This window comes from Ambystoma mexicanum, chromosome 3q, assembly GCF_040938575.1.
Source record: "Ambystoma mexicanum isolate Mex_15411 chromosome 3q, UKY_AmexF1_1, whole genome shotgun sequence".
Classification (NCBI taxonomy): Eukaryota; Metazoa; Chordata; class Amphibia; order Caudata; family Ambystomatidae; genus Ambystoma; species Ambystoma mexicanum.
In genome coordinates, this window is record NC_090926.1 from 368,778,133 (window position 1) to 368,790,772 (window position 12,640).

A 12,640-nucleotide genomic window follows, 5' to 3' on the forward strand; every position below is an offset into this window, starting at 1 on the left:
GCCGCTGACCGTAGAAGGTTACAGAGGACTGTAGAGGGCTGCTACGCCGAGAACCCAGCGGAAAAAGGTAGATAGTAAGCAGCGGTGCGTGATCAGCTGCAAGGTAGAAAGCCCAGAGGACAAGGGCTGTAGGCAGCCGGAGTGAGGCAGGCTGCAGGGCAGGCTGCAGAGGACTAGGACTGTAGGCAGCCGGAGTGAGGCAGGCTGCAGGGCAGGGAGCCCAGAAGACAAGGGCTGTAGGCAGCCGGAGTGAGGCAGGCTGCAGGGCAGGCTGCAGAGGACTAGGACTGTAGGCAGCCGGAGTGAGGCAGGCTGCAGAGCACGGAGCCCAGAGGACAAGGGCTGAGGCTGGAAAGCAGCAGAGCGTGATCAGCTGCAATGTAGAGAGGCCGGCAGGGCAAGGGCAGAGGCTGGAAGGCAGCAGAGCGTGATCAGCTGCAAGGCAGGAGCCTGGAAGAGCAGGGCTGAGGCAGGGAGCCCAAAAGGCTCAGGGCGGAAGGTAGAAGGCAGCAGAGCGTGATCGGCTGCAAGGCTGGAGCCCGCCAGGGCACTGGAACAAAAGCAGGTGTAAGCAGGAAAACAGCATACAAAGTTTGTAGCTCGAAGCAAAAAGGTGCCGGAAGGACTCTCAATGCAAGAGACTGAGCTCTTGCAGGCAGCAGCTTTTATACTGCCCAGCCCAGCACAGGGGCAGGCTAATTGGTTGCACCTGGCTCAGCACACCTGCAGACATTCGACCACCTCCCTCTCTGTTCCTTAGCTGGTGGAAGCAGAGCAAATCCCTAGGGCTTCTGGGGATTGTAGTTCTGATGAAGAAAAATAGGAATAGCCAGGAATAGATGGTTATAGCCAAGTGCATTATGGTAAGTGTAGTTTTTTGGGAAAAATAGAAAAGCACCAAAGTCTCGCAAATGGGAAATAAAGTCCAAATAGTGAATAGCGGTTGATCCAAGAGTTTTCTGTAGATAAATGAATAACAATTTACCCATATTGATCACCAATGTATGCGCCCATGGCGCAGGCATGACGGTATGCCCCTCTCCAGGCCCCTCTCCAGGCTCCCTGAAGACTGACCAACAGGAAGAAGGTCTGTCACAGCGTGAAAGAGTCTTATTCCAAAAAGGCACATCATGAAGCACCAAAAACTGTTTAAGGTTGTAAGGTGGGAGTCTTGAAAGGTGGAGACGGTATCAATATGCTGAACCTTTGCGGTAGAAATCAGAAAAGACAAAGTCTTTGGAGCACAAAACCCAACAGAGTGTTCATGAATAGAGGAACTGTGAATGTCTGTTGCAGGTTCCATGGCAAAGCTTGCTTTGAAAGGCAACAGTAAGGTGGTGAAAGGTGGAGCCAGAGGTACAGCAGAGTTGGTTGCTTTAGGAAGGTTTTCCAAGGCATCAGACACAGCAATGGCAGAGTCAAGATTAGCCGCAGAAACGTCAGGAGTCAGAGTGGCGGGTTCTCCATGATTTGTAGGAATTTCAGAAGCCACCGCAGCAGAGAGATCATGAATGGCTGTGGATAATTCCGATGCTGTAGCAACTGGGAGAGTGGGTGCCATAGAAGAACCAGCGGACAGTGACGCACCCGAGACTGATAGAGTAGAGTCTGGTAGTTTTAGTGCTGCAGAGGCGCCAGCAAGAACAACCGGAGCTGTAGTCCCAAAAGAAAAGTTGTTATGTGACTTAGCAACAGGTTCTGTCCTTGCAGGCAGAGAGGAAGGGGGTGCTTCTGCTGCGAAAAGAGTGATGTGAGATGCTGCAACAGTAGCAGATTTAGAAGTATTAGCAGGAGGAGCAGCAGAGATTGGGCTAGCAGATACAGTAACAGGTAATAAGACAGATGTGGGGTCATGATTGGGTAGGCGTTCTGAAGGCTGATCTTCAAAGTGTGGTGTGCTCAAATGACTTGGTGGGTCTGGGGTATTGACTGATGGAAAGGCTGGATTCCAGGCAGGTACCGGGTATTGTTCAGGATTGAAATCATGGTCTAGAGTACCAGAACCTGAGTTACTGTGGTTGGAAAGTGAAAGAGCTGTGTCAGACTTTAAAAGGGATGCATATGCTAAATGTAGGTCTTCCATCTGCTTTGTATAAATCTGTATCCTTTTCTGCGTGGCAATTCCAGGCCTTACCATGTCGATCTCTAAAGACAGTATTTTGGGTGTAGGACATTGTGTCAAAAGGTCTGGAATATTGTGTCCCTTCATAGAATTTTTACTATGTAAAAAAACAAAGTCATCATAGAGATCTTCGGTCTTTCTTTTAAGGCGTAGGAGTTTTTCTTGTAGCAGGTATGTATCATTAGCCTGATCTAAAGCTTCAGAATCTGGTGTGGCAGAAAATTCGGTTGTAGCAATGGGAAGACTGACCTTAAGGTTATTGTGGTTGGTAGATACTGGGGAAGTATTAAGACCACCGATGGTCAGTATTGGTCTTTTGTACCCAGGACTAGGTGAACTAACCTCAGGATACATAATGCCGTGTCCTGTCAAATGAGGGTTTCCAGTAGACTGGGGAGCTTGCCAAGCAGATCTTGAACATATCACTCTAGCAACAGCGTACTCTGGTTTAGAGACCCCCACAATGAGTGCAATATCCTTGGCGGTAACAGTGTTAGAAAAATTATCAGACGCAGGAGTGTCTTTCACTGTTTGGGCTAACAAGATTTGTAAGAATTCATTATCTTGCTGTAGCTCTTCAACCGATAAGGACTGCGGATCATAGTCGCAAATGTCATAATAGTTATACATGGATGAAGGGTCAGCAAGCCAGTGAGTGTAGTACCGTGCTTGTAAATCTTTGTTTACTAAGGCGAGACTGTTTTTTAGACTAAGGTTCTTGTTTGCTGTCTTTAGGGAAAGTATAGATTTTTGCAAAGGTTTCTTAACCCGAAAGGAAAGCATCCTTGGTCTGTGTGTACCTTTCCTGCCTATGGAACAAGACATTTTTCATCTCTTGCATTCTGTCAGGGATGGCACTCTATTAAGTGTGGCACAGGACACCCAGAAAGGGTTTGGGTGGTTGTGCCAAAATAAAGTGGACAGATAAGTACACACACAGCTGAAAGGAAAGAGAACGAAGAGTAGGCAAGAGTAGCAAGGAAAAAGGTACAGAATGAATTCTCTCTTGGGGTGTATGCAGATATAGGAAAAGAGTATTCCACGAACCTTAGGAAAACTCTAGCCTTCTGCACAGATGGCTATAACAGAGGCCCACGCTGTTTGCTCATAGCTTGGAACAACAGTTAAGGGTGTCTGTAACGCAGAAACGATACAAGGGAAGGGGCAGAGGTTGCCTGACGGAAACCAACAGACAAGCTCTGTACAAGGGGTTTACAAACAGTACAAGAGAAGACACTAACAGATAAATCCAGGAAAAAGGAAGTTGAATAGCAAACTAGCAGAAGGAAATGAAGGGAAAGTCCTGTAGCAGGATTGGATAACAGAGGAACAAGGTTGAGAGCTCAGAGGAGCAAGAAAGCAATGAGCAAGCCCACAGGGGCAGGGCTGTAAGGTAGAGAGCCCAGAGGGAAAGGGTTTAGGGCAGCGGAGTAAAGCAGGATGAGCAAGCCCACAGGAGCAGGGCTGTAAGGTAGAGAGCCTAGATGGAAAGGGCTTAGGGCAGCGGAGTAAAGCAGACTGCACGGCAAGGAACCCAGAAGGGCCGGGCAGCAAGGTGTGAGCCCTGAGGGGCAGGGCCGCTGACCGTAGAAGGTTGCAGAGGACTGTAGAGGGCTGCTAGGCCGAGAACCCAGCAGAAAAAGGTAGATAGTAAGCAGCGGTGCGTGATCAGCTGCAAGGTAGAAAGCCCAGAGGACAAGGGCTGTAGGCAGCCGGAGTGAGGCAGGCTGCAGGGCAGGCTGCAGAGGACTAGGACTGTAGGCAGCCGGAGTGAGGCAGGCTGCAGGGCAGGGAGCCCAGAAGACAAGGGCTGTAGGCAGCCGGAGTGAGGCAGGCTGCAGAGCTGGGAGCCCAGAGGACAAGGGCTGTAGGCAGCCGGAGTGAGGCAGGCTGCAGAGCAGGGAGCCCAGAGGACAAGGGCTGAGGCTGGAAAGCAGCAGAGCGTGATCAGCTGCAATGTAGAGAGGCCGGCAGGGCAAGGGCGGAGGCTGGAAGGCAGCAGAGTGTGATCAGCTGCAAGGCAGGAGCCTGGAAGAGCAGAGCTGAGGCAGGGAGCCCAAAAGGCTCAGGGCGGAAGGTAGAAGGCAGCAGAACGTGATCGGCTGCAAGGCTGGAGCCCGCCAGGGCACTGGAACAAAAGCAGGTGTAAGCAGGAAAACAGCATACAAAGTTTGTAGCTCGAAGCAAAAAGGTGCCGGAAGGACTCTCAATGCAAGAGACTGAGCTCTCGCAGGCAGCAGCTTTTATACTGCCCAGCCCAGCACAGGGGCAGGCTAATTGGTTGCACCTGGCTCAGCACACCTGCAGACAATCGACCACCTCCCTCTCTGTTCCTGAGCTGGTGGAAGCAGAGCAAATCCCTAGGGCTTCTGGGGATTGTAGTTCTGATGAAGAAAAATAGGAATAGCCAGGAATAGATGGTTATAGCCAAGTGCATTATGGTAAGTGTAGTTTTTTGGGAAAAATAAAAAAGCACCAAAGTCTCGCAAATGGGAAATAAAGTCCAAATAGTGAATAGCGGTTGATCCAAGAGTTTTCTGTAGATAAATGAATAACAATGTGTCCATACTGATCGCCAATGTATGCGCCCATGGCGCAGGCATGATAGGTACTCGGGTTTTTCCTTCCACTGACTGTTGATAAGAAAACATAACATATGAAGATATGCGTCTAACACTTTTGGTTAAACCCCCAAGGCATTCCCTAAGCTCCTCACAAACAATTTCTGCTAACTTGTGGGCATCTGATACTGTGCATGCAGGTGAAAGTAGTGTGTGTAGTCTATACCCTGTCACTTTCCCATGAGGGTTGAGATGGGGTTCCTTCCCTGGTTGATTCTTTAAATAAAACAAATCCAGCAGACGGCAGAGCATCAAGTTCTTCCTCAGATCATTACAAAGTTTAGAAAATATAACTTAAAGAATTACATTTAAATGCTCCAAAAGTCTGTTAGCCTGAGAGTGGTACACCAAACACAACCTGTGCTTGATCCCCAAGAGCGAAGTGATAATGTTTTAAAGAGGGTGGTCCCATTATCAGATTATCAGACTTCAGGACCTCACACAATCCCCACTGTGGAAACACTTCCCACACCAAAAGCTTTGCTGCAGACTTAGCGTCAGGATGTACAGAGGAACCAGCCTCAAGCCATCAGGAAAATGGACAAACCACTACAAAGAGATACCAAAACTGATTGCACCTCCATATTATATCCACAAAATCTATGTGGAGCTCACAAAAGGGCACCGAAGGCCAAGGCAAAATTCCTCTTATCGTCTTCATTGGATTCCCAGGGTTAAATTCGCTACATACTTTATTATTTCCCACAAATTGACTCAACTGCTCTTGCAGATTTGGGATGAACCACTCCTCCTGGAGCTCTGCTGTGATTTGTCACCGAGACGTGTGTGAAAGGTAATGTAGTTGCTCTAGAGCCACAAGAAGTAGCTCTACAGGCATCACTACCTTTGCCATTAGCTCCCGTCTCCACAGCAAATCTGTGGGCGAGAGGGAACATCCCCTCTTTGTCCAGAGCTCCTTCTCATCTTTTAGTGCACTTTCCTGTATCTCTACAATTTAAGTAAAGGGACCACAGTATACGGAGCTGGCAACTGTGCCTGCTGGGACACGGTTTCCATTTCCTGGGAATCTGTAAATGGCAAATGCGTGGCTCTTTTTGCGCTCTGTCAACAGCATTTTTTCCAAGCGCAATTGGGTCAGTATGGTTAGTATGCACAGTATATTAAACTATTCCGACCTCTGCTAACAGGGTTAAAGCTTCGATTAGTCTGGATAACAGCACAGCATGCTGGACAGGTGTCCCATCAGACCTCCTAAACCCTCTCCTTTCTCCATCTCGACAAGCCTGAATGTACCATGGAGGTTACATATGCAGAGTCTGAGTGAATAGTGTCCACCTTCCCCCTGCTCATTTCCAGCGCCTCTATGAGTAATATTGTGCAGTAGCACCTGGAGGGTTCCAAGTGCCAGATGGAATTACCAATAACGATCTCAGACCCAAATAACCAAACAGGCTCAAAGAATATGGCAAAATGTTACTTTGCTATCAGCTCAATAAAGTAGGGCAATCTGGCAAACAACAAATCGTAGTCCACACACTCACAATAATAATGTGATTATACAAAGGCTTTATACATCAAAGTGCGTCAGCTATGATGGCATCCTACATGGCAAACTTCCAAAAACCTATTAACAGGAGGGATTGGTTATGGTAACATATGCAGTATTAGTATCATTATTGGATGTCCCTTATCTAGTAGTCATGCCTTAAACTACCTCTAAATACGTATAATACAGATTAATAGCAAACGAACAGCAGTGGATTGGCTTCTGCAATCAATGTATAAGACACTGCTACATAGACCCTTATGATTGGTTGCCATTCTCTCCCAACCTTGGACTTTCAGCTTGTTAGCACCCTGTAATAAAATTAAACTCAGGTGCAGAGAACGTCAGACTACTACTGCCGTGCCCAATTAGTCCTTCATCTCTCATTGGTCAGGCCCTAAACCAAAGCCTCTTCTTTGTAGTTGACCTTGCAGACTGTTCTCTTCTCTGGGACTTGGAAGGGAGTGTAGGTACACCTCTATCTCCATCTGGCGCTTAATGAATAGGCCTTGTTTTTGAGTTCTGAATCACATGTGAGAAGACCACAATTTTGTCTATTTCAACCTTTTATTTAGTGCTATTTAATTCAATTAGGTTGGGTGTCATTAATCTTCTTGACCTCTGCAGACTCGGTTGCTCTACCTCACACATGCTTTCTGCGTCCTTTATTGTCCAATACTTGGCACTTGCAGATGTTTTCTTCTCTGTTTAATCTAAGAGAAATATGTCTTACATACATGGCTTATCCTCTTGACTCCCTTTATGCCTTGCAATTATTCCTTAATGTGGCATCCTTGATCCCAGGTATTATTTGTTCCTCACACAAAGCTGTTTTTCCAGCGCTTCCAAGCTCTGCCGCCCTGGTCTGTTTCTGAGGTAGCTTGATTGGTTTCAATGAGTCCAACATCTTTGATTCATGGGTGCTCTAGTCACGTTATATTTTCTTCTGCACAAGCTTCTATATGTCTCATCTACCTCGCGTTTCTGTGTATATGCATTCACTTCATCTCTTCTCACTTATTTCTTTGTGGCACATGATTTCTTCATATTCGATTACAGGCTTCTCTTTTTTCTTCAGTTACATCTTTCTTTGAGTATTCGCATATCGTTTCGGTGCATCCTTTGGTCTTCTCTTCATGACGTCACCCTGGCGTCATCTGATTTTAATTACAGCTCTTCAACATCCATTGGTGTATACAAACACCCTTCCCCACATCAGTGCAAGGGAACATTCGATATGGTTGTCTGAGTGCATACTGTCATTCGTATCTTCGATGTGGTATTGGGACAATACCTGGTGTCACCCATAATGCTCTCTTATTGCTGTTCCAGTATGACAGAGATGAGGGGGTGGATACTAGAGATGACATGTACACCTGCTCCTCTACACTATTCATTCTGCCGCTTGCGCTGAATAATGTGAAGGCAACCGTTTCTTCATCCTGACCTGGTATTCCCCATCCACAAGGCCCACAATGGCCACACCTGTATGCCTCTCTCCAGTGTCCTGAATTGCTGAGGAACCATCAACAAATAGTAGCTCACCTCCCTCCAATGCATCATCCTTAACATTTGTCCTCTCTTCCTCTTCTCATATCATAAGTCACACAGTCATGGACAATATCATCAGGTTTCACTGGTTGAGCTACAGATGTCACGGGATTGACCAGGTGACACCTTACTGTATGTATGGAAGCATTTGATAGAATTACTTCATACCTGGAGGATCTCTGTGTTGTCAGAGTCGATTTAGACTTTTCGAAAATCGCAAAAACCACATGCTCCACTTACAATGTCACCGGGCAACCCATAGTAATGGTTGAAGAACTTTGTATCACAAAAGCCGCTGCCGCTAGAGCTTGTTCACATGGAAAACTGGCCTTGCATAACTGGGTCTAGGAGTCCACTGTAATGAGCCATGAGTTTATGGCCCAATGATGTTTATGAGTCAGGACCGCTGTCATCACCTGCCTATCCGAATGCAAGAATAAGTCAAATGGCGTTTTGTAATCTGGGGTCGCCAAAGAAAGGGAGCTCCATGGTGTTCAAAATAGGGGGGTTCGAAGGAAGTCAGGGGTGGGTGCATGAGGCTCCATCAAATGAGAAGACTTTAACGAAAATATAAGCAGTTCTGGCATTGAAGGGACAACAGCAGTATTTTAGCTCACGGGGTTGGGGGGCTAAGCATTGCAGAGGAAAACAATGTCAAAACACATTAATAGGCACTTTTCAGATTTGTGGGTGCTGTGCTGGACATGATGAGACCTCGCTCCAGTACATTTCTGAACCAGTTTAGTTCCTTTTCCGCCTCTTAGTAAAGTGCCAGTGGTAGCAAAGATATTGGTCCCCTGCATAGAAGGTACCCTAAAGGTCCAAAAGGCATAGTATAAACGGTGTTCTGTTATTCACAGGCCTAGGGTATGCAGAGCCAAATTGCCAGTAGAGCGATCTCAGCAGCTTTGCTGGAATGCTTCGAAGACGTTATAGCCTTCCATACATAGGCATATCTGGCAGGTGGCACCCTGTTCTTTGAGTTTGTTTTTGCGCGGAAATCTGGCAAGGGAGGACAGGGGGCTTCCCCAGAAGGGGAAAGAACGTGGCATGTTTCTGGGCCAGGGGAAACTCCCATTGAAGATAGATTTGACAATTATCCTTATAATTAGCAGGATCCAGAGGCAGAGAGAAAGCCCACCCTTTGGCTGCAGCGAATGGGCTTGGTTTGGTAGATGAGGTATATGTTGCTCGTTGTGTGAGCCCAGTGCCTTTGGTTCAGAAACCACCTCAAGGAACGCAAGGAGAACTACGATGGAAGTATAAATATTGGATCTCCTTCCTCTTAATCTACTGCAGACTGGGAAATATCTGCCACCTAGGGTTTTCGATGTGGTGACTTTGCAAGAACCTAACCGGCTCAGAACCCACCTCCATGCATCCCTGTGTCACTCACTCACATTCTAGTTCCACTCTCCGCAGCTGCCCAAGCTTCTAAAATTTCACCACAAAACATCTCCCCTACCTTTAAAACACTAGATATCGTCCAAGATGAAGCAGAAATAGTACACAACTTTTAAATCAACTTCAAATACCTTCAAAAACCTGTACAGAAAAGGAGATACATTCCCGGGCAAGATAGTGCTTATTAAAGTCCAGAAAATAACTCTTGAATCTCTTCTTTCAAGAATCCCAGAGTTGGTAGACCCTGAGGAATCAAACCCCATGACACCATTCTTCTCTCACTAACAAGTCATCACCCAATCAAACCTTATAACCTCGTCCCCACACAAATTGACACCACAACAACCAACTTTTATTATTATTATTGTTATTATTATTATTATTAGGGTATTTCTTGAGCATGGACTTACCATTCGGCAGCAACGGATCACCTTAGAGTTAAATGGGGAAGAACACAGTCAGGGAAGTAGAGCTTAAAACAGGGGAGAGGAAAGGTGGGCAATTTGGCAGCAAGGGATCTACAAGCAACCAAGGGAGGAAACAGTGGGGAGAGGATTACACAGTCTGAGGTTAGGTGAGTAGTGTGTGTGGACCTAGGTGTATGGGAGGAGCCATTCCTTATCTTCCTTCCAAAACTGTATTGCCACCAGATTACCAACACTTCAATGCTCAACAGCTAAAGAATCAAACTAAAGCAGACAAGCATACAAAATGTCACCTGCCCTCGCCTTGCAGCACAGCATAGTTTCTGCTCACTTTTTAAAAACGATTTAATAAATATTGCTTGTCTCTTGCCAACACATCTGCAATATCATGCCCACTCATAATGGGTCTCCTTCAATTCCTTGAATTATGCTTCCATTGTAGGATCAATGAGCCACTTGTACTTTTGGGATACCTGACCATACCAAACTGGCTGGGGCCAATTTGATTTCCAGAAAGCATCCATTCACCAACTGTAATGGAGTGTGGGTCCCGTCATAGAGAGAACATTTACTCTCACTACTAATAATCAACTAGCACTTCATCTGTCACCCTCATCCCAGTCCTTATTCAATTGAAGGTGATCCACTGACCGGAGGCCAGAAACAACCTGCCATAACAAAATAAGGCGATAGTACATCAGTTCTTCTCGTCTTCAGTCAGTGCAACTGATATGCTCCCACAATCCACCTTTACTTTGGAGGAAGGTGTCCTTGGTGCAGTAGCATCTCCAAAAACTATATTTAGGGCGGGCATTAGGGGGTCCACAGACAAAAGTGAGGGATTTGGCAAAGTCCTATATCATAAATAATGAAACACACATGTGTGTACAGCGTTTATAGATTGATAACATCCTGATTTGATTTTTGATCCCAGAAAACTGTGTGAAAGCATTATCATCTCACTGCCAATCCATTCATAACCCATCTGATTCAGTTCAGGCATGGCGATATAAAAACATACGAATTTCATGGAAGCAAAGAAGCTGGTTGGTAAATGATTTTTGTACGGTCATGACTAAAGTTGAATAAAAGTCACAGAAATCACACTAAAAGTGACAGTAATGTAATAATGCAACATTACTATGAGCCTATGCTTGGAATTATGTATGCTAACATCTAGGCAATTCTCCCTAAATGTGCATATCATGCATACCGTTGGTTATTACTTGACACCTATTACATTTTTTATTAATAGAACACCTATTTTATCAGTACTTAGAAAAAGGGGGAGTATTTCATGGCACACATCTTATACATTTGATAATATGACAGTGGCATTTTGTATAGAAAAGGGACTAGAGGTCAGGGGAACAGGAGAGGGCAGGGGGAAGATGATATATTAAATGTTTAATTTTAACTGTAGTTCCATTTTAACAGGACTCTGTCTTACCCCACCAGCCTAAGAGGGCAGGTTAGCCCGAAAGCTCCAGTCCTGCTGACAACTCAACAGGGCTCAAGTCGAGGGTACACGCGGGGGAACGGAGTTCCCCCACCTTATTCAGAGGGTGGACTCAGTCCCCCCAGCTAAAATGAGAAACATTGAATGTGCTCTTTGAATTTATGGCAAAGTCGGGGATAAAACCACAGTAGTCGGGTTTGTAGGCCGGACACTTCACCACTGCACTATAGAACCAGATGAAGAATAACAAACAACTAAAGGTGAAATGTCCCATTTCGGTACAGCAAGTCCCATGGGAAACATTTGTATTGGTTCTTGGAGTTTAAAACAGTCACACCTTTTAACGTTTTCAAAAAAACTATTAGAAGAAAATATCCTCTCTTGGTTTTGCGTGTGTGTTGATTTTATGAAAGACAAATGCCATTCGTCCTGTGCAATTTGGGTGGTTATGCAAAACCCATTTAATGAAATGTGCATATTTTACCTTTATATGATAATTTCTGGCTACATCACATCCCATTCGTTTGTTGATGAGTTCCCCCCACTTAAATTTTTAGGACTTGACCCCTACAACTCAAGTGAGATATTGCAATACAAGACTTGTGCACACCATCCCCTATTGGTAGAACCACCACTGGCTGACTCACATCCTGACACAGACCTGTCTATGCTCTACTCTTCCATTCCTGATTCTCTTGATGCTCTTGCCCCTGTCACGAGGACCCGTTTGAAGCCCAAGGCCAAGTGCAATTCTTGGTATGACTCTGACCTAGCTACACTTAAACGTAAGTGTACGATGGCTGAGAGGAAATGGAGAGCTTCTTCTTCAACCTCCGACAAACTGGCCTTTTGCCTGCTCCGAAGGCAATACCGACTCTCTGTCCACACTAAGAAGAGAGCCCACATCCAAGCCGTGTCTCTGCGGCATCTACCAACTCAGCGGAACTCTTTAAAATCTGCAAGGAACTGGTCAACTCTGCGGCAGTCTCTACCTCTCCTGTCGCCTCCCAGGCCCTTTGCACGACCCTTGTCTCTCACTTCATCTCTAAAACCCAGGACATCATGTCCACTCTCATGTCCCCTCCCCCTGCCGTCTCTCTCTCCTTCTGTTAACCCCGGCCCTCCTACAGCCAATCCCTCCCTCCCCCCACCCCCACACTTTCTAGCCCATTCCTCTTTTCTCCCCCGACGAGGTCTCTAGACAAGTCCGATCTATGAAAGTCTTGTCAAAACAGGTTCCTCCCTGTTCTTCCAAAATGATCAAGGACCACGTTGACACCCTTGCTCCTGCCCTGGCTGATTTCTGCAACCACTCCTTTGCCTCAGGAGCAGTCCCCTCCCCTCTGAAGCACTCTCTTGTGCACCATCTTCTCAAAAAACCAAAAGCTGACCCTTCTTGCCCGGCTAACTATCGCCCAATCTCCATCACTCCTTTTCTGGGCAAACGTCTGGAAAAGCTGACCATCTCTCAGCTTAACCTTCACTCTGATTCTGTTGGTTGTCTCCATGACCATCAGTCTGGCTTTAGAGCTGCCATAAGCATGCAAACTG